The sequence below is a fragment of the Cannabis sativa genome, chromosome 8 (genome assembly GCF_029168945.1).
Source record: "Cannabis sativa cultivar Pink pepper isolate KNU-18-1 chromosome 8, ASM2916894v1, whole genome shotgun sequence".
In the NCBI taxonomy this organism is placed as follows: Eukaryota; Viridiplantae; Streptophyta; class Magnoliopsida; order Rosales; family Cannabaceae; genus Cannabis; species Cannabis sativa.
Genome location: NC_083608.1, coordinates 20,197,083 through 20,217,710, shown reverse-complemented (window position 1 = coordinate 20,217,710; position 20,628 = coordinate 20,197,083). Strand labels below are relative to the sequence as shown.

The 20,628-nt window shown below is 30.5% G+C and overlaps 1 long non-coding RNA gene across 3 annotated transcripts; it reads right to left on the bottom strand.

Annotated features, from left to right (window-relative positions):
• Window positions 1-3,163: 3,163 nt before the first annotated feature.
• LOC115699233 (uncharacterized) lies at window positions 3,164-6,253 on the bottom strand. Of its 3 annotated transcripts, XR_009684053.1 has the most exons (7): window positions 5,945-6,253; window positions 5,682-5,812; window positions 5,050-5,132; window positions 4,546-4,800; window positions 4,205-4,336; window positions 4,059-4,124; window positions 3,164-3,779 (listed from the first exon to the last, which is right to left on the bottom strand). It is a non-coding gene; the product is annotated as an uncharacterized LOC115699233 (long non-coding RNA). The 3 variants fall into 3 exon arrangements; XR_009684051.1 differs by having other exon boundaries at window positions 3,166-3,779; window positions 4,205-4,800; window positions 5,945-6,252; XR_009684052.1 differs by lacking the exon at window positions 5,682-5,812 and having other exon boundaries at window positions 3,165-3,779; window positions 4,205-4,800.
• Between the last annotated feature and the right edge of the window lie 14,375 nt (window positions 6,254-20,628).

Here is a 20,628-nt window from a genome sequence, read left to right as displayed (position 1 = left end):
CAATTAACTGAGTCTTACAAGCAGTATGGTCTCAACTAGTATGGGGACCATGGGTCTATATGTCCGAGCTTCTAATAAGCAGATCAAGAATTTATATCTTAAACTCACTGACTTATTAATTCTTCGTTGAATCCACGCATAGAACTTAGAATTGCACTCTCAGTATATAGAACGCTCTATATGTTCCACGATATAGACACATCATTAGTTATCCATTGTTATAATCCTAATTTGATCAATGACCCTCTAATAGATGATCTACATTGAATAGGCACTAAATTACCGTTACACCTTCAATGTATTTTATCCTTAAAACACTTAGCTCTGTATAAATGATATTTCAGCGAAGTGAAATGAGATCTCCACCATTTATCTCTGTTTAGCCAAGCTCGAAGGATATCATCGTTTCACTTCTAAATTCCTATAGAAGTTATAGATTCTATATTTATGTTAGCGCTCCCACTCAATTATACTATCATGTTCCCAAAATGTACGTATCATCCTGACCCAAAAGTAGGCTTAACTAACAAATAAAAGAACATGTATAATACTCTTGAGATCGAACCTAAACATATCAGGATTAAGATCATTTGATCTAGGATCAACAGGTGATATTGAATTAAATAGATATTACGGTAAATTTTAATATATCTAATCAAAGTTCAATATCGGTCCCTTCCGATGTATACTCCATACATCCGATACTGGTAAACTTTGCCAATGCCCTGGAAAGGACATAACACTTATTCAAGGTGTAAGAATACCTATCACTGATTATCATGTCAGTCTAAATCCAGTGAACTGACAAATCAGGGAATAAACTTTCGAACATATAATTAAGATTATATTCCACTGTGTTGACAACACTATAATCATTAACAAATTGATATGTTCTGGACTTAAATAGAATTCATACACACTATAATCATTAACAAATTGATATGTTCTGGACTTAAATAGAATTCATACATTATGTACATATAATCATGAAATAAATCATGTGAACCATGCAACATTAAATGTTATTTCTGATCTATATTAATAAGTAAATCTGATTATATTGAAATGAGTTTTATTTAGGGCCTAAAACCCAACACGCATATATTCCAAGTTCAGTCAGACTGCCAGCAAGCTATCAATATTATTCGCAACTAGGACATGCTTGTTATGACTGTGATTTTCTTATGCAACAAATTCGAGACTTATTGGGTTCTAATGGGGTTGTTGGGTTACAATTTGTGTACCGAGAGGCTAATATGGTCGCTCATAGTTTAGCCAATTATGTTTTGTGTTCCAAAGCTAGTGCTATGTGGATTGAGATTATACCCCCTTGTGTCAATCGAGTTGTGAGGCTTGATTGATTTTTTCCTGTGTAATTTCTCGTTTTAATGAAAGATTTCCGTTTAAAAAAAAAAAAGATAAATAATTAAGCAGTTAACATGTGGTCCGATAATATATTGACATTTGTTTCTTATGTGGCACTTAATGGATTTAGCTGTCAATTAACAGTCAAAAGATCAATACTACAATAAAATGGTAAGTTAAGAGACTTTTGTTGTCACTTTTTTTTTTTTATCAATTAACAGTCCAAAGATCAATACTACAATAAAATGGTAAGTTAAGAGACTTTTGTTGTCACTTTTTTTTTTATTAGATCATATATGTAACAATAACAAATATTAAAAGAGTTTCGCTGCAAATATTTTATTAAGATCATATATGTAACAATAACAAAACACAAAATTCAATCAGTAATTTTTGTAAAACACAAAATCTAATTAGTAATTTTTACAAAACAAAAAGTTGAAAATAATATTAACCCTCTATATATTTGAGTTATTTTAATGCTACATAGCTAATTATACTATTACCAATCTAGCAGAGTAACCAGTTACCTTAATGATATTTTTCTCATATGATCACCTTGCATGATATTTCTTATTTGGCGACATTTTGAGCACGCGAGTGCTGGGGTGCTGAAATGTGGCATCTAGGCACTAGGTTTAGGCCTTTGGCAAGTGTCTACCACACTTACACTGCACATAGGTGGATTTTTAATTTTGAAAGGTAACTTGGGGTTAACAATGACACACTCATTATAATTTATAATGTTGACAACAATGATGTGTTAATAAGTGGTGCTATTTCGATAAAATAGTTAATAAAATTTAGAAATTTAGTCCTAATAGAATTTTTTTTATATATATTTTTTGTAATTGATTAATGTATTTAAATGAAATATTTAATAATAGTTAGTGAATATTAAAGTATCTTGTAAGGAATAAACATAAGATAACTGTTTTTTTTTGGAGTAATTAACTTGTTAATTAATAAGTTTACTTTGTATATATTCATAACTAGGGAACAAAGCCGCGCTTCGCGCGGGTTCGACCCTAGTTTTGCAAACTTTATTTTAATCATTCTCCTGAAGTTACTCGAGACAATGCGACATATAATTGGCCATGAGTGAATATTTGCTTAGGGAGATACAATCCGACATATTTAAGCGATTGTTCTTGACTTTTATTGATTGTTATGGTAAAACATAGTGCCAAAGGAAGTTGTCTTCTATTGAGTTTGAATGGCCACTTGGATTCATTTGGAAAAATGATTATTCTTGAAATAGTTACATTTTGACCAATATTTATCCCAGAGATTATATTAGCTCCAATTGACCATTTACCAAGAACAATCAATCTTGTGTCATTGTATAAACGTTATGTTTGATTTAGATTTCTAAGGAGCATACATGAGCACCTTCCTTTAGATGTATGTCATGATTGGGGATGCAATTAAATTTCAAATTATGCAAAAACTCAGCTGAATACAAAAAATCTTCTTCATTTGTGTTTATATTTGCTTTGCATATACTAAGCTGAAATAGGTGCTCCCTTCTCCTAGTATCATATTCATAATCATCTCATTCAACTCATGGACCATTTCATTTTTTGGCGTTAGTATTACTTTCTTTCAAATATATCGGGTCACTATTATTACACAATAGTGAAAGGTAGATAGCTTCGACTATAGAATTCATGGGATAACCATATGATTTTTTGTAGATGTTTGAAGAAATTTTGATAAATTCCCTACCATTGTCATAATATAATGAATCATCCCCAATCTACAACAACCATTTACAAAAAAAAAAAAAACTATTATTATTATTATTATTATTATTATTATTATTATTATTATTATTATTATTATTATTATTATTATTAAAATAACCAGTTTTATTTTTGCTTTATAATTCCCAATGGTTTTTAGTTTTATTATTTCAAATTTGACAATAATAAAACTTGTATTAAAACAATAGTATATCTCAATTAAGACATTAATAAAATAAAAAAAAGTACTGTTAAACAATCGTTAAATAATTTAAAGACTAAACACTAAGAAATTCAAATAATCTAGAGGTTTAACAGCCACATTAATAGTAAACAAACACAAATAGCCAAAAAGCTCAATATTCAACCATAAAACACATAAACGAAAATGGCATAAACACCCAACCACCACACAAATATTTGTTTATATTGTATATTTTATTATTAATTTCTAAAGCACCAATCATACCTATCTCGAACAGGTATTCTCCACATTTTGAAGATGCACATATTACTTTTACAATTGCTTCTTTCGGGTCAATAAGACAGTTTCTAAAAACAGACCAAAAATTAATAATTGATTCGATAATCGTACTTGCAGAATCAAACTTTGGCAAGAATGTAATCTGACATTTCACCATCCATAACAAACTTCTTGGTAGGTGGTTCCTGCAAAACAAAAAAAAAATAACGGAGAAACTATATCATGTATGATATTGATATAGTTCAGGATTTCTCCAATTTATAAACATTAAAAAGAAATCTAAATTATGACTATATATAACCCCTAGAAAAAAAAAACAAATCAAACAAAATAAATAAATAAAATTAGATTCTAAGAAGAATGCAATAAAAGACTAAAAGGGTTAAGTCAATAAGATGAACGTAGATAGAATCAGATTCTATTTTCATCATCATCTCAATATGCAGAATTTTAGAAGCACTTACTGTTGAGAGTTCAGCAGATAGTTGTTCCTCCTTTGCTAAGGCAGTATCTTTAGTTGAGCGTAATTCCTAGACATGATTAGAATTATAACATATATGATACCCAGCTAATAAGGAATGAGATGCAACATAATTTTGTATCTCAATACCTCCTCCAATGATGTTACTTTGCAAGCTTTGAATCATGCTTTCTCCGCAACTCAATAAGATTGTCTACTTTGGATGTAAACTCATCATTAAGCCATGCATTATGTCTTTCGCCTTTCAAAGAGTTCTTTCTCCTGCTCACATCCAAATGAATGATGAAGAAGAAATAAAAAGAGTTGAAAAATAATAACCACACCAAAATTAGTTCAGAAATTAAAAGAATTGAAAAATAAAAACCATACCAAAATTAGTGAATAAAAACCATACCAAAATTAGTTACGAAATCAAAAGAGTTGATAAATAAAAACCATAATAAATAAAAAAATAAGAACCCAAAAAAGACCTTAAATATATCTTTAAGAGGAGTAGCACCTTCGTCCCAACTGCGAGCGATTTGCAGTGTTCTCCCTTCTATTTTATTTTATTTAAAGCACACGCACACACTCACACATTACTACAATACCTGTTTCTTTAGGATTTCAAAGAACGTCATCTTTTATAACGTATTTTAAACATACGGATTGCGCACTTTAACCCGAACCAAATTTCCAATCTTGATGACATCCAACTGCATTTCATCGTTTAGTATTTTTATAGCCTGCATTGAAATTATAGATGAACATTTAGGTGAATACCATTGAAAGTAAGCCTCACACATCAACATACATAAAATAAAAATAAAATTATAGTTATAATACGAATTCAAGAGAGAAAATGTATGGTAATCTCTACCTGAGCAAGAGGTACACTTCTTAGTTTAAATCAAGCAATATTAGTTTAACAAAAAATAAGTGGATGAACGTTTAATTTTAGCTATACAATCTGTCAAAAAGAGAAACACACTAACCTCAATTTCTAAGCTCTCAAATTCTGCTAAGATCTCTTCTTCGTCTTCTGCTGATAATTGCTCTCGCAAATTGCATTAAGCTCCTGCAATGAAACAAATTCAATTATAAACTAAGAACGTTTTGAGAATAATGGTAAAAACTGACACCATATATCAGCAAAAATTTATACCATAATATTAAACGGCAAAAATTTAAAAAAAAAAAAAAAAAAAAAAAAAAAAAAAAAGCGTAATGGCAACTAAGGAAATAAAAAACAAATTGTTGTTATTTGAACTTTCTGGAGACCATAGGCATGCTCGTTTACGAAACATCAAAAATTTGATCCTCACCAAGCACAATGTCATTGCATGAATTAACTCTGATTTTCTCTGGCTTATCAATTAATTGATTTTCATTCCCAATCAACCTTTACTTAAGCTTAATGAAGCAAATTTAATAAAGCAATTGATACTAACAAAGATTAATAATAAAAAAGAAAACTCAATAAAAAAGTTAAAAGCACTGAAATTTTATCGCAAGCCCAGAGCATGGCATTTGGCAGCAGGCCATTGATTACTATCATAAAGTTCCAGCTATTAACTCAAATGGGATGTAATTGAATATAGTTTTGAATGTTGCAGTTTGTGCTTACCAGAATCAAGTATGGACCTGCTCGTTATTGGGCAATTTTGTTTGTGTTTTGGTTTCTTATCTTTGGTATTTGGGCTTCTCAGACACATGGTACACATTCACCAAAGCCTCCCCTAGAGTTTGGTCTTAAGGCTTTTCAAATTAAATTTCCACCAACATCACACACACAAAGAAACAAATATCAAAACCACACAATCAACTACTTAATTACAAATAGCAAGAATCATATATAATTAAAAAGATGATTAGAACTTGGCACATTACCAAACGATGCCATTTTGGATGCAGGGGCAGCCTCTTTCTCTGGTAATGTTGCTGTCTTAACATTATTAGATTCGTCAAAATTGGGTGGAATGGAAAATTAAAGAGAGAAAGAGCAGAGAATGCGAAATGAAAGGATCATTATATTCTGAAGGTTTTTTTTTTCTCTGTCTAAGAAGATGGAGGCAAAATAAGAAATGAGATAAACGAAAAGACCTAAAGAAAATGAAACCTAAATCATTAAGACCCATTAAAAGTAATCAATTAATGAATAAAATAAAATTTAAATAAATCAAAAAATTAGAAATAAGTTAGAAAATTAAGAGGACAAAGATTAGAAAATAAGTATAAGTATGCTGCCACATGGAATGTTTAAAACCTTCCTTTATATACAGTAGAACCTCTATTTAAGAATACTCTATTCAAGAATAACCTCTAATTTGTTATAAAAAAATAAAGTCCCAATTTGGGCCCAGTTATAAATAAGAATAACCTCTATATTGTAATTAGTTATACATTTTTTAAGTCCCGTATTAATAAAATATACCTCTATATAAGAATAATTATATCTTAAAAAAATATATACATATATTTTATAAATTTATTTATGTAGAATTAATAATTTTATTTCAAATTATAGTACATGTATAAATATTATATGTACTCGAAAATAATTCTAATATAATATAGTATTAAGAATTGTTTACTGTTAATTTTGTTACATTGATATTTTTTGATATTTTGATTTTTTTTTCAAGTGTAACTCTATTTAGTTATAACCTCTCAATTAGAATATTATTTTCTTGGTCACAAGTGTATTCTTGGATAGAGGTTCTACTGTATATATTTATATATATATATATATATTGATTTGTTGAGGTTGTTGAACTTTTTTTTTTTTTTTGCGTGTTCGTTTTTTTTTTCTTTGTGTTATTTATTTTGTTGGTGTTATCTTTTGTTTATTTATGGTGTTTTAAAATCCCTACTATATTTTCTATTCAAATTCAATGGGTAACTAGTTACTTTATTATGTTCAAGCTGAGTAATTGGTTACTCTATAATTTATTAGAGATGTTGATACCATTCTCCTTCGTAAAACGTAAGGCTACAAGAATTAGAACTAAATTATGTGGAAACTGTAGGCATAATGCAAATGAAATGGCTTCTTTCATTTATGATGATATATCACTGAAAAAGGAGAATAAAAACCCTAATAGTACATTCAACTAAAATACAAATAAACTGTTAATTTTGAAGTATCAAAGAAGCACAAAAAATGGTAGATATTGATTCTGAAAGAACATGTGACATATCACATCTATCAATGACTATCACTCAAATATCTTCTAATAAAATTTTGGTAATTAGAACCCTATTATTCAATATAGAATAAAAGGAAATAATTAAACAACCAACCATAACGATAACAACCATATAACCAACAATCGCACCATAAGTCATAGGGCCAATAAAAATTTGAGAATCTCCTAGATCTGAACATGGACAAGGATAGTCAAAGCTCTCTAATGGAGTGCTATAAAGATAATGTATAGGTACATTATGTTATAGAACTAGTTCTATTTTAATTTATATTTGAGACATCTAACTCTAGTGACTTTTCCGATGATGACACAACTCCGTTGGTTTTTTCAATAATTTTTTTAGTGACTTTTTCAATAACCACTACAAAAAATCTTACTTTTAGTCACAACAAAACTTGTGACTAATTATAAATTATTGTTCTTACGTTGTGACTAAAAAGTCCATGGCTAATAGTATTTGTCACAAAAATTACAATTTGTTATGACTAAATATGTTTTTAGTCACAAATACTTGTTGTGACTAAAATTAAATAAGTGATAACTTGTGTTTAAATACTATGGTTACTCACAAATAACTTTTTTATTGTGACTAAAAATTATATTTAGTCACAAAAAATTTTGTTGTGACTGAAAGGTTGTCAATAAAAGTAGTCTTTCTTTTTGTAGTGAACAAAAACTTTTGTGATGACTTTTCCAGTACCAGTGTCTTCTCCAACGACTTTTATGACGATATTTGTTATTAGAAATTTTATCAAATTTATTTATGGTCTTTTTTTTATTTCCCATATTTTAAACTTTGATTACTTTTTAATTTCATATTTTTAATTTTATATTATTTATTTATGTCATATAAAAATAATCTCCATTAATTTTTCTCATATTTAAGAACAGCATTTTGTAAGGAATATGAGCTCCAATAATGAACAAATTTGTTACACCATACGTGAAGTATGTTTTAAAGAAAGAAAAAAAAAAGTATAAATTTTTAATTCACTTTTACACCAATGTTTGGATGGAATTTTAAATCATTATATGTTGGAACTTTTATATAAAGGATGTGAATGTTTTAGGCAGTCAGTCCAGGAGGGCTAAACTCGCGCCTAGAGCCCACTTTTATTAAGGGTCTAAAAAAACAAATAAAAAAAAAAACTTTTAATAAATATATATTTTTTTAAATAATTTTTTAAAATACCATTTATTTTTATAAAAAAAAACCTACAATATTGAGACTTTCATTGGATAGGTGAAATATTTAAGTGTGTGATAGTAAAAAGAATTTCATTGGATAGGAACACTTTTTTATAAGTGTGTATAAGATGCAGTATTGAGACTTGGCTTTGGGCCTAAGGAGCACCTAATTTTGGTAAAAATTACATATTATACCCGTTTTAGTTTAAGCATTTTAATTTCTACCTTCTGTTTCTTATTCTTTCATTTATACCTACATTTCTAGGTAATATTTCTATTATACCTTTATTTATTATTTAGGTTAATAAAATTGCAAAGCTCTCTCTCTCTCTCTCTCTCTCTCTCTCTCTCTCTCTCTCTCTCTCTCTCTCTCTCTCTCTCTCTCTCTCTCTCTCTCTCTCTCTCTCTCTCTCTCTCTCTCTCTCTCTCTCGCTATGTTACATACATTCAAATCAAAGGACAATATGGAGGTTGTGGTTGCCGATGTGTAGTGTTGATGGTGGTGGTGGTGGCGGAGGTCATGGTGGAGCTTGTGTACGATGGCAGAAGCTGGAGCTGTGTGCGTTAAGGAGTTTATGGCTGAAACATGAAGGAGACTTGTGTGGAGAGCATATTGGGTAATGTACTTGTAAAATTGGGTATATTTCAATCAAATTTAAAGTGTAGGTATTTTTAGTTAATTGATACTTAAAAACAGTATTTTTTAACACAATCCCTAATTTTGTGTGAATAGGTGAGGATCCAATTTAGCCAAACCAAACTGGCTAACCTAGAGAGAAAATCCTTAAAACATCAAAATATATGAGACATTGAGACTATACTAAGAGTGATGAGTCACACTCACACCACACATGATAGTAGCCTCGATTATAGAGTGGAGATGTTAAGAATAAATTTAATAGGTAATTACAAGTTTTGATGTAATAAATAAAGTGAGATCAATATGCTTTCACTCTGTAAAAATTGAAGTTAACAATTCTTGTAGCCATATAAAGTTGAGTTAATAATAGATGTTAATTATTGAGTTCTATACTCCAGTGGAATGGAGTTTCTTGTTGGACTGCGAAGATGTATACAAGGCCAACCCTGAGTTAAAATGGGCTATAGGTAAAAATAAAGTTTTTGGACCCTTACTATAAAAATATATAGTATTTTTAAAAATTATTAAAAAAATATATATATTTTTTAAAAAGCAAAATTTTTTATTTGGGCCCCTAAAATGAGTGGGCCCTAGGCGCAGGCCACCCTGGATGTATACAGAACAAAGAATTCAATGCATGCTAGTAGTGTTCCCTGGCCTAACGTGCACACACATATATTTTGATTACGATTAATTTACGGCATAAATATTGAAATTTAACTTTCAATTGTAAATACATAATTAAGTTTAATGTTGAATGTTAAGTCATAATCTACATGTTATTTTTTTATTGGTATATTTAAATTATTTTTTTTTAAAAAAATAAAAATTTAAGTACTTTAAATAATTAAAAATTGACACGTGACAATTTACTTAAGGAAATTTATAAAAATACTGGAATTTGGGTTAACTTTTACAAAAATACTGTCACACGGAAAAGTTTTCAAAAATACTGTATTTTTATAAAACACCCGTAGAACACAAAACATAATAACTCAAAACAACGGTAGAACAACTAAAAAATTCCAGTAGAACACCAGTGAAAATTTAAAACAGTATACTGCAGTATGAAATTATGAAAAAGCACAGTAAAAAAGCAAAAAATACTGTCTAGTAGTATTTTTATAAAAAAATAGAAAAAATTAATATACCATGTAAATTTACTTAACATTTAATAAGTAAGTACCTATAAAAATTAAATTTATATTAAATTTAAGTATTTATACGCAAATTAATTTTGTTAAAGCGAACATTCAATGCTGTCAAGATAAAGGTCCGAACTTTGACCATCCATGACAATGTGAGATTATAGTCTCTTTCGAAGAAAATGGCATTCTTTTTCTCTGGTTACCTTTTTGAATTTTGAATTATAAAAATAATATGTCATGTATTGTTGAGTGTGTAATATTCTAAAAGATTTTAGTTTTGTTTGGTTATTACATACTCAAGGCCACACTGATCAAGTCAAACACTAAAAAAAAAGTAGTGAAGTGAAGTAATTAGATGTTTTGGCATGCAGGGTAGGCGACGACCCCAACTACCAAAAATTAGAAGACCATCTAGATTCTACAGCAGATTTCTTCTTCCAATATTATTGTTATTATTAATAATTATCATATTATATCTTTTTTATTTTATTTATTTTGTAAAAAGGAGAGAGAGGAATGAAATTTAGAAAGTGAGATATAGATATAGAGCGTCGGTGCATAATGCAATTATATGAGTTGAGTTGAGTAAAGAATCCGCGTTGTTAAGGTTAGAACTTTTTAGACCAATAAATAAATAAACAAAATAAAAGTAATAATAAGTGTGAGATATTCTTCTACTCTTACTCAAAATTGCTTGTTACAGCTAAGCTAGCTCCCTCTCTGTCTCCTCTCTTTCTTTCATTTTAAATATGTTTAATTCAAACCACTTATAATTTTTTCTCTAGTTTTGGTTTCCAGCTAAGCTTGGTAATGGTCGGTAGTACTCTTGCTACATATTTTTCATTTCTAGATATGTTTATGCCTTTATTTACTTCTTTTCATTTGTCTTAAGATTGAATAAAATTTAATCCAAATTTCATTATTTTCTCCCTTTTCTTTTTTAGAAAATCCTTTTATTCTTCTTTTTTAGGATAATTTATATATCTATAAAACATTGGATTATAAAAAAAAAAGGATAAATGCGAATTTTGGGAAACTTGTTTTTGAAAAAGCTCTGATTAGGCCGCGTATTTTGTTAAATGACAAAATGGACGCATATTTTCTAAAATAGTAAAAATAGGGCCAACCTTAATTTTTTAATGACTTTTTTTTTAATACAACCAACTTGAAGACAATGCTTAATACGAACAGATACAAAAAATGTAAACAGTTTTCTCATGTAGACTTTTAGATCGGATTATAATTAAAACTTTATTTTAGCAAAAATCGATTAAATTCCTATTTGTCTTATTTTAAAAAATACGCGTCCATTTTGTCGTTTAACAAAACACAAGTGCGATTAGTAAACTTTTCTGAAAACGGAGAATGCCTAAAATGGTATTTACCAAAAAAAAATTCAGGAAACGCATCTTTAATAAATATAAAACATATTACTCATCTAAATCCGCCACCGGCAAATCACGATGAGAGATTTTCATGAGCAAATCAGTAAACGACACGTGGCATTAGAAGACCACCTAAAGCATCCGTACTAAGACGTACATAGCTGTCTGCATGGGAATACGGAAAAGGACAGTTGGCTTTTCCTTTTCATTCCGTATATTCATTTATCGAAATTTGTGCGGTGGCTTTATTTTTTTTTTGACAGAAGATTCATTAAGCTATTTTAAATAAATAAAAGAAATTTTTACATGAAAAATCCATTTTACACAATTTATTACACAATTGCTCATACACGCCTATGTCTACATTTTTACTTACAAAATTGGTTTTATTACACAAATACCACTTAGTCATCATTTCATCCATCATCAATCAAATCCTACTCTCTTGTCTCTTTTTTCATTTTCTATCAATCAATCCATCATTTCACTCTTTTTTATTCTTTTCTTTTTATTTTTAATTTTATTTCAGTTTTTAATTTTTTATTTTTAATTTTATTTGAGTTTTTAATTTTTAATTTTTAATTTTATTTTTCAGTTTTTAATTTTTAATTTTTTTTCCATAACAATTTTTCTTTTCTTTTTATTTTTAATTTTATTTCGAGTTTTTAATTTTTAATTTTTAATTTTATTTCAGTTTTTAATTTTTTATTTTTAATTTTATTTTTCAGTTTTTAATTTTTAATTTTTTTTCCATGACAATTCTTCTTTTCTTTTTAGTTTTAATTTTTAATTGTAAAGCTAGTTTCTTATATATTGTTGCTTAGGTCTAGGATTGACTTCTATCAATCAAGGGAGAACTATATATATACATATATGATATGCACACGTAGTGAAGATTTTTGAGACGTACACAATGATATTATTGTCAATATATATAGTAGATATTAGGAAATTAGGTATACCAATACCAACAACACCACGATTCTAAGATTTTATTTTTGAAATATCTCAAAATCAGTCTAATATTATTTGTACAAATTAAAAACGCGCATGTTAGTGTGTCTAATTAAGTCAATAAAAATCACTATTGAAAGAGTGATGAACATATATAGCATTGCTATTGAAAAAACTGATGATATACAACATTCACGTGCAACAATATTAGAGAATAGTGTGCAGAGATTTCATTGTCAATGTTTCTGGGAAAAAAAGATAATGTTGGTGCTGATGTTCGAACCGAGGTTTGTTTTCGGTTTCTTTTTGGTTTTCTCCCATATTTGAAATTTTACACCTTCTGTATGTATTTTTTTAATATGTTTTTTATCTAGTTGTTTCCTGTCCATTTTTATATCATCAATGGGTAACAATGAGATTTATCATGGATGTTGATGTTCAAAGAGTTTTTCCTGTATTTTAGTTTGTATACAGTTGTTTTGTAGTTTTATTATAGTTTTGCTACTTGCATATGTTATTTCACTATAAAATTAATATGCAACAATTTTCACAAAACTTACTATGTATAACTACTATTTCTTAGTCCCCATCAAATTAAATTCTTGCATAATATATAAACTATCATAAAACGATAATGCAACTATAAGGCAACTATTTGCACTTGCATACAGTTGTTTTGTAGTTTTATTATAGTTTTGCTACTTGCATATGTTATTTCACTATAAAATTAATATGCAACTATTTGCACAAAACTTACTATGTATAACTACTATTTCTTAGTCCCCATCAAATTAAATTCTTGCATAATATATAAACTATCATAAAACGATAATGCAACTATAAGGCAACCAAAACAAAAAATAAATCAAAATGTAACTGTATATAACGTAGATGTATTATTCATGAGGTTTTTTTAAAAATTTTCACATCATACATTGTTTTGAATTTGGTGGGAGGTCTAGATCTGTTTGTTACAGATCTACATTTCATGAATCTGGATTTCGATATTAGGGGGAGTTGTTTTGATCGAATAAAATAGAAAACAAATATGTAATTTCAGTTTCTTCACAGTTTTTCTGATTTTTTTTTTCGTCATTTTCAGTTTAGATCATTGCAGGTATTCTTTTCCAGTTGATTTTGCCAGAATTAATAGTTGTATTTTTCTCGTTTTGGTTTCATTTTAGTTGCTTTGCGGTTTTGAAACGAGCGCGTATTTTCATCTTCATGGTTCGCTCTGTACAGCTGAAGGCTTAGTGCATGTGGTATTTTTGTAAATATTTGTATGTGGACTGTATAAATGTTTAATGGGCCGGCCCAAAGTATTTTTGTAATTTTTTTTCCTTTTTTATATTTTTTTGTTTTTTTCCCTAAATAAAATTGGAAAATTAGTGTACCTACTAAAAGAGTGTGCCAATACATACTATTATGTCTGTTTTGTATTTGGAAAAATTTTAATTTTAATTTTTTCACAATTATTTAAGATATAGAATGTTTTAGAAATTTAAAAAATTTAGGAAGTTTTTGATAACATTTTTACTTTTAAAATTTTTAATCATAAAAATAAAATTTAATTTTGTATTTTTAAAAAATAAGAATGTATTCTATAATCACTTTTATTTTTTAATTTTAAAAATAGAAAATAAAAGTATGTTCTATAATTTTTATTTTTTAATTTTATTTAAATCAGGTCTAGGTTTTGATCTAGGGTCAGGGTCGTGGTCCGTGTCTGGGACTGGGATCGAGGGCGGAGTCTGGTATTAAGGTTAAGGGTCGAAGTCCAAAATATTTATTAAGAAAAAAAATCTGTTTAAAAAAATTTTGAAAATGATTTTTTTTTAAAAAAAAAAAATTTACAATTTTGATTGTCAATTGAAAAATTGGAAAGTAAAAATATTTATATAGAACATGTTTTTAGAAAATATTTTCACTTTTCTAATTAACAAAAATAGAAAATTGATTAAAAAATATTACTAAACGCACCTTTAATATGCCGAAAAAAAAGTAATTTTTTTATTTTAGGAGAATTACTTCATATACAATTTTTTGATTTAGATTGCTTCGATAATTTCTATGTGAGTTACTATGTAGATTTTGTTTGCGATTTAGATTGCTCTATTAGTTGCTATGTGAGTTGTTATGTAGATTTTTCCACTTCAAAGCTTCAGCTAGAAGGAAAAAAAATACCATAACGGGACTGTTTAATGAACAAGGGCAGTGGTGCACTTCGGACGATGATCTTGCTGCTGTAGCGATTAACTATTTTCAGTCATTATTTTCGAAATCCAATGGAGGTATCGACATTAAAGCTGCTCTTAGAGGTAAAGTCCCTTGCCGTATAACTTCTGCTGATAATAATGCCTTGCTGAAACCATTTACCAGCGAAGAAATAAAGGCCACTATATTCCAAATTCATCCTCTAAAAGCTCCGAGAAAGGATGGGTTACCTGGTCTTTTTTTCCAAAAAAATTGGAACTTAATTGAGGAAGAATTCACTGCTGCCTGCCTTGATATATTGAACCACAATTCAGATTGCAGAAAAATAAATGAGACCCTTATTTGCCTCATTCCAAAGGTGAAACAACCTACAAAGATGTCGGAATTCCGTCCTATTAGCCTTTGTAATGTGGTTTATAAGGTGGTGTCTAAATGTCTCGCAAACCGAATGAGAATAAGTATGAATTCAGCAATCTCTGAAAACCAAAGTGTCTTTATTGGTGGTAGGATCATACAAGATAATGCCATTATTGGGTTCGAGGGCCTTCATAGTATGAGGAAAGGTCGGTGTGGTAATGGAAGTAAAATGGCTTTAAAACTTGACATGTCTAAGGCGTATGATCGAGTAGAATGGGACTTTTTAGAAGCGATGATGGAATGCCTTGGTTATGAGGATGAGTGGATAAAAAAAATTATGAACTGTGTTCGATCGGTCTCCTTCTCCGTTTTATTGAATGGATCGGCCAAAGGGTTCTTTCATCCGGGTAGGGGATTACGACAAGGAGATCCCCTCTCTCCTTTTCTTTTTCTCCTATGTTCGGAAGGTCTTACTTGTCTTATCAATGAAGCGGAAAGGGCTGGTCAAATAACAGGTTTACGTTTTGGCAACTTAGCTCAACGGCTTTCCCACTTATTTTTTGCAGATGATAGTCTTGTCTTTCTTGAAGCTAATATGGACGAGTGTAAGGTGATTAAAGAAGCTTTGGAGAGGTATGAGTCCTTATCTGGCCAAAGTATTAATTTTGATAAATCTGAAATGTGTGTGGGCTGCAAAATTGATACAAGCTTAGTGGAGGACCTTGCTGCCTGTTTGGGTGTCTCCTTGGTCAAAAATCATACTAAATACCTGGGTATGCCTTCATTTGTGGGGAGGAATAAAAAGCAAGTCTTTGCTAAAATTAAAGATAAGGTGGAAGCTAAACTTCAAGGTTGGAAGATGGGTCTCTTTTCTCAAGCGGGAAAGGAGATTTTGATCAAAGCTGTGATCCAAGCGATTCCTTGCTATATAATGAGTTGTTTTAGAATTTCAAAAGGCATTCTGAAGGAGATAGAAAGTATGGTTGCTCAGTTTTGGTGGGGCTCTACATCCAACAATTACAAGCTTCATTGGGGTAATTGGAAGAAATTGTGTAAACTTAAGGAGCATGGAGGTATGGGTTTTAGAGATCTAGAAGATTTTAACCAAGCTATGTTGGCGAAGCAAGGTTGGAAGCTAATGACCGATCCTAATTGCTTAATGTCTAGAGTGATCAAAGCTCTATATTACCCTCATGGTACTTTTTTAGAAGCAAGCTTAGGACACTATGGGTCTATAGTTTGGCGAAGCATTATTTGGGGGAGAGAGATATTAATTAAAGGCTCCCGGTGGTGTGTTGGAAATGGGTGCTCTATTCGAGTCAATGAAGATGCTTGGATCCCAAGGGGAATCCCGTTCACTCTTCGTTCTAAAGTCTTTCTTCCGGAAGGAACCACTTTAGACAAGTTGATTAACGATGAAGGAAATTGGAAGATAGATGAAATTTATAGCTGGTTTCATATTGATGACATCCATTGGGTGTTGGGCATCATTCCCATCATCTCCCAACCCGATTGGCTCTCTTGGAGTTTGAATAAGAATGGACAATATTCTGTTGCTAGTGGATATAAGTTACGTTTTCTTGACCCAAACATTGCTGGCTGTTCAAACATTACCCCTTTAAAAGCTTGGTGGCAGTTTATTTGGACTTCTAAACTCATACCAAAGATGAAAAACTTCATTTGGCGGGTGTTCAATGAATGGATTCCTACGAAAGTGGAGCTTACAAAGAGAGGTATGTCTTTAGATACTACTTGTGTTTGGTGTAAAGAACATGAGGAGAATATATGTCATGGCTTATGGTTTTGTCCTAAAGTTCAAAAGATTTGGAAGCTTGTTGGGTTTGATACCAAGTTGTTTGTGAAAATTACAACAGCTCCTGATTTTTTGTTTTTCTTATGGGAATCTCTCTAAGGACAAACTAATACACTTTATAGGAATGTCTTGGCTCATTTGGCAGCGTAGAAATAAATTTATTTTTCAGAATAAAGTTCAAGATGAGCACGGTTGGGTGATTTGGGCGTTAAACCAGCTGAAAGAGTATTTTGGAGAGGTGTTGAAACCTCAACAGGCCACGACTCCAACAGTAATTCAGAAATGGCTTCCTCCTCCTCCTAGCTTTGTGATCATTAATACTGATGCATCTTTAATTCAAAAGTCTATGGGTTGTGGGTTAAGTGCGGTGATTAGAGACCATAAAGGAGACTTGATTGTTGCTGAAACTTTATTCCTTCCAGGTATTATGTCAGTTCATCTTGCGGAGGCTGCTGCCATTCGGATGGTAATTTCATTAGCTCATAACAAGTCTATTCCGAAGATCATTGTTGCTTCAGATTGTATGGGAGTTATCAATGGTCTGAATTCTACTTCTTCTACTTCCTCGGATTGGGGCTTGTTGATTAAAGAGATTTTATCTCTTCAACATCATTTCATTTCTGTACAGTTTTCCTATATTCCTAGAGTTTGTAATGATGTAGCAAATGCTTTAGCTTGTTGGAGTCGAAAGACTCAGTCTTCTTGTATTTGGACAAATTCTTTGCCCTCTTGTGTTGCTGCCCCTTTAATGGCAGATAAACCTAGTGTGGTTGTTTAATAAAATGATTCATTTTCAAAAAATTAAAAAAAAAAACTATTTATTTTATATGTAGTGTTTTTAATATTATAAATCATTTCTAATTTTTTTAAATTTTAGAGAATATTTTAAATAAATATAAAGTACATATTTTAGAAAAATTGATTGAAAACTTTTTTTTAATGCCAAAACAGTAAGGGAGATATTGTGGCACCGTTTTTTTTTGGGTGCATTGTATGTAGAAGCATCCAATAAAATTGAGCCTTTCAAAATTAAAAAAATAAAAAAATAAAAAAAATAAAAAACTTGTAATTGGATAAAAGAATGACCTGTGTGTTATGTGAGTAAGTTATAAGGTTTATAAGTTATAGTGTGATCAAATCTGAAAAAACAAAAGTCTTCCAAAAGAAAATAATAAATAAATTAGTTAAGTTGTAGTTGTGTTTTAGTGATTTTACTAGAAACTATTATAAGAAATGACATATTATTATTAATGTATTTTAATATTAAATTTTACATATTTTAATTTAATAAATAATAAAAAAAAAATTACTAATTAATTATAATGTGTCACATCAGAGTGTTTGTTGAGCACTTGGTGCTTATGCTCTTATGAAATTCATAAAAAAAAAAGTATTCTAGTAATAAGAGACCGTATACAATTTTCGAATTTGTATACAAGTTATCTAAATGGATTGAAAACTAATTCAAATATGTGCTCTGTCACTATTCTTATTGACTCAAAAGTATGATTAGTAGGATTAAATTCAACTAAATAACCTTGGTTTTTGTATTTATAATTGTTTAATTATTGTTGATGAATAAATGTGTTTGACTCTGACTAACAAATAATTTCAAATGACTTGGTTTAGTCTTGGATTTAATTTCATTTTCTTGTCATGAATTAGGATAATTATTTAAGAAGAAAAATAAATAAAAAAATAAAAGATAAAGAGAAAGTAGAGATTAGAGTTTTATTTAATTGTAAAGTCAAAAAGTATATAATACAACTAGTAAGCAAGTTTTTTTTTGAATAAACAACTAATATAAAATACTAAAATAATAGAAAAAACTTAAATAATCCTAAATAATTTGTTAACAATATCACAACCATTAATTTTATTCATAATTACATTAGTGCATATATGTAATTAAACTGTATACAAACATAAGAAGACCGAACCTATATATACTTCATGATGGTTGATCATTATCTATCTAAAAATTATACACCCTCATTTTTTTTCTATACTCATTTATTATTTTATATTTTAAACAAGGGAAATTTAAAATTCTATACTTACAATATCCTAAAATTTTATCCCTAAATCCATAGTTATTAAAATTGGTCATATATGACCACATTCCTAATTTCTCAAAAATACCCCTCACATTTGAAATCCCTAATCTCATCTGCCTCTCTCTTCCTCTCTCTTCCTCTCTCTCAACACACGGCTCAACCCACCCCATCCCAACCCCAACCCCAGTCGACCCACGGTGACCGACCCACGGCCCCATCCCAACCCCAACCCCAGTCGACCCACGGTGACGGTGACGGCGGCAGTCGACCCACGGTGAAATCGCAAAAAAAAAATCGCAGAAAAAAAAAAAAAAAAATTCTCCCCTGGTCGGACCATCGGACCTGGGGAGAATTTTGCGTTTTCGAAGAGAGGAAGGAGACCCGAGTCGATGGTCGGACCATGGGGTCCGATGGGTCCGATTGGTCGGACCTCATCGGACCCCATGGTCCGACCATCGGACCTGGGGAGAATTTTTTTTTTTTTTTGCGATTTCACCGTGGGTCGATTGCCGCCGTCACCGTCACCGTGGGTCGACTGGGGTTGGGGTTGGGATGGGGCCGTGGGTTGGTCACCGTGGGTCGACTGGGGTTGGGGTTGGGATGGGGTGGGTTGAGCCGAGAGTGTGTTGAGAGAGAGGAAGAGAGAGGCTGATGAGATTAGGGATTTCAAATGTGAGGGGTATTTTTGAGAAATTAGAAATTTGGTCATATATGACCAATTTTAATAAGTATGCATTTAGGGATAAAATTTTAGGGGATTGTAAGTATAGAATTTCAAATTTCCCTTAAACAATACGCTTATTTAGTACTTTATATTTTAAAATTGTATATAAGAGTTCGGGAGGGATTGGTTTTAGGAATTTACATGACTTTAACTTATCTTTTTTGGGCAAACAAGCTTGGCGATTACTAACTAATGATCAGTCCCTTGTTGGCCGAATCTATAAGAGCAGATATTTTCCTCATGGTTCATTCCTTACTGTTGAGATTGGTAACAATCCTAGCTTTATTTGGAGGAGTATCTTTGAAACTCAATCAATTGTTGCAGCAGGGGCACGCATTCGCATTGGAGCTGGTTTAAATGTGCCTATTCTGAACACTCCTTGGTTACCTGATAAGTCCAACCCGTGTGTATTAAGTACTCATCCTGGTCTTGTGGGGGCTTCGGTTAATCAACTAATGACAGCAGCTAATGATCAATGGAATGTGGAAATACTTGAGGACTTGTTCGAGCAACGAGATCGTGATCTCATCATGCATATTCCTTTGAATTCTGATGTAGTGAATGATGTTTGGTTTTGACAACATGAGAATTCGGGCTTTTATTCAGTCAAGAGCTGCTACCAATGGTTACAAGTTTCGAAAGGGAGATGGTCTGCTGATATCGAATCGAACCTTTGGCGTTCTTTATGGAAAACCAAAGTTCCTCCTAAGGTTATCCACTTTGCTTGGAAAGCAATCACTGGTTGTCTTCCCACTCGTACTCAACTTTATACCAAACATGTGCCTATGCAACTTGATTGTGTTTGCTGCTCTAGAGAGGAAGAGTCGATATTCCATGTATTGGTTGATTACAATTTTGCTCAATCTTGTTGGAACTTGTCAAGTG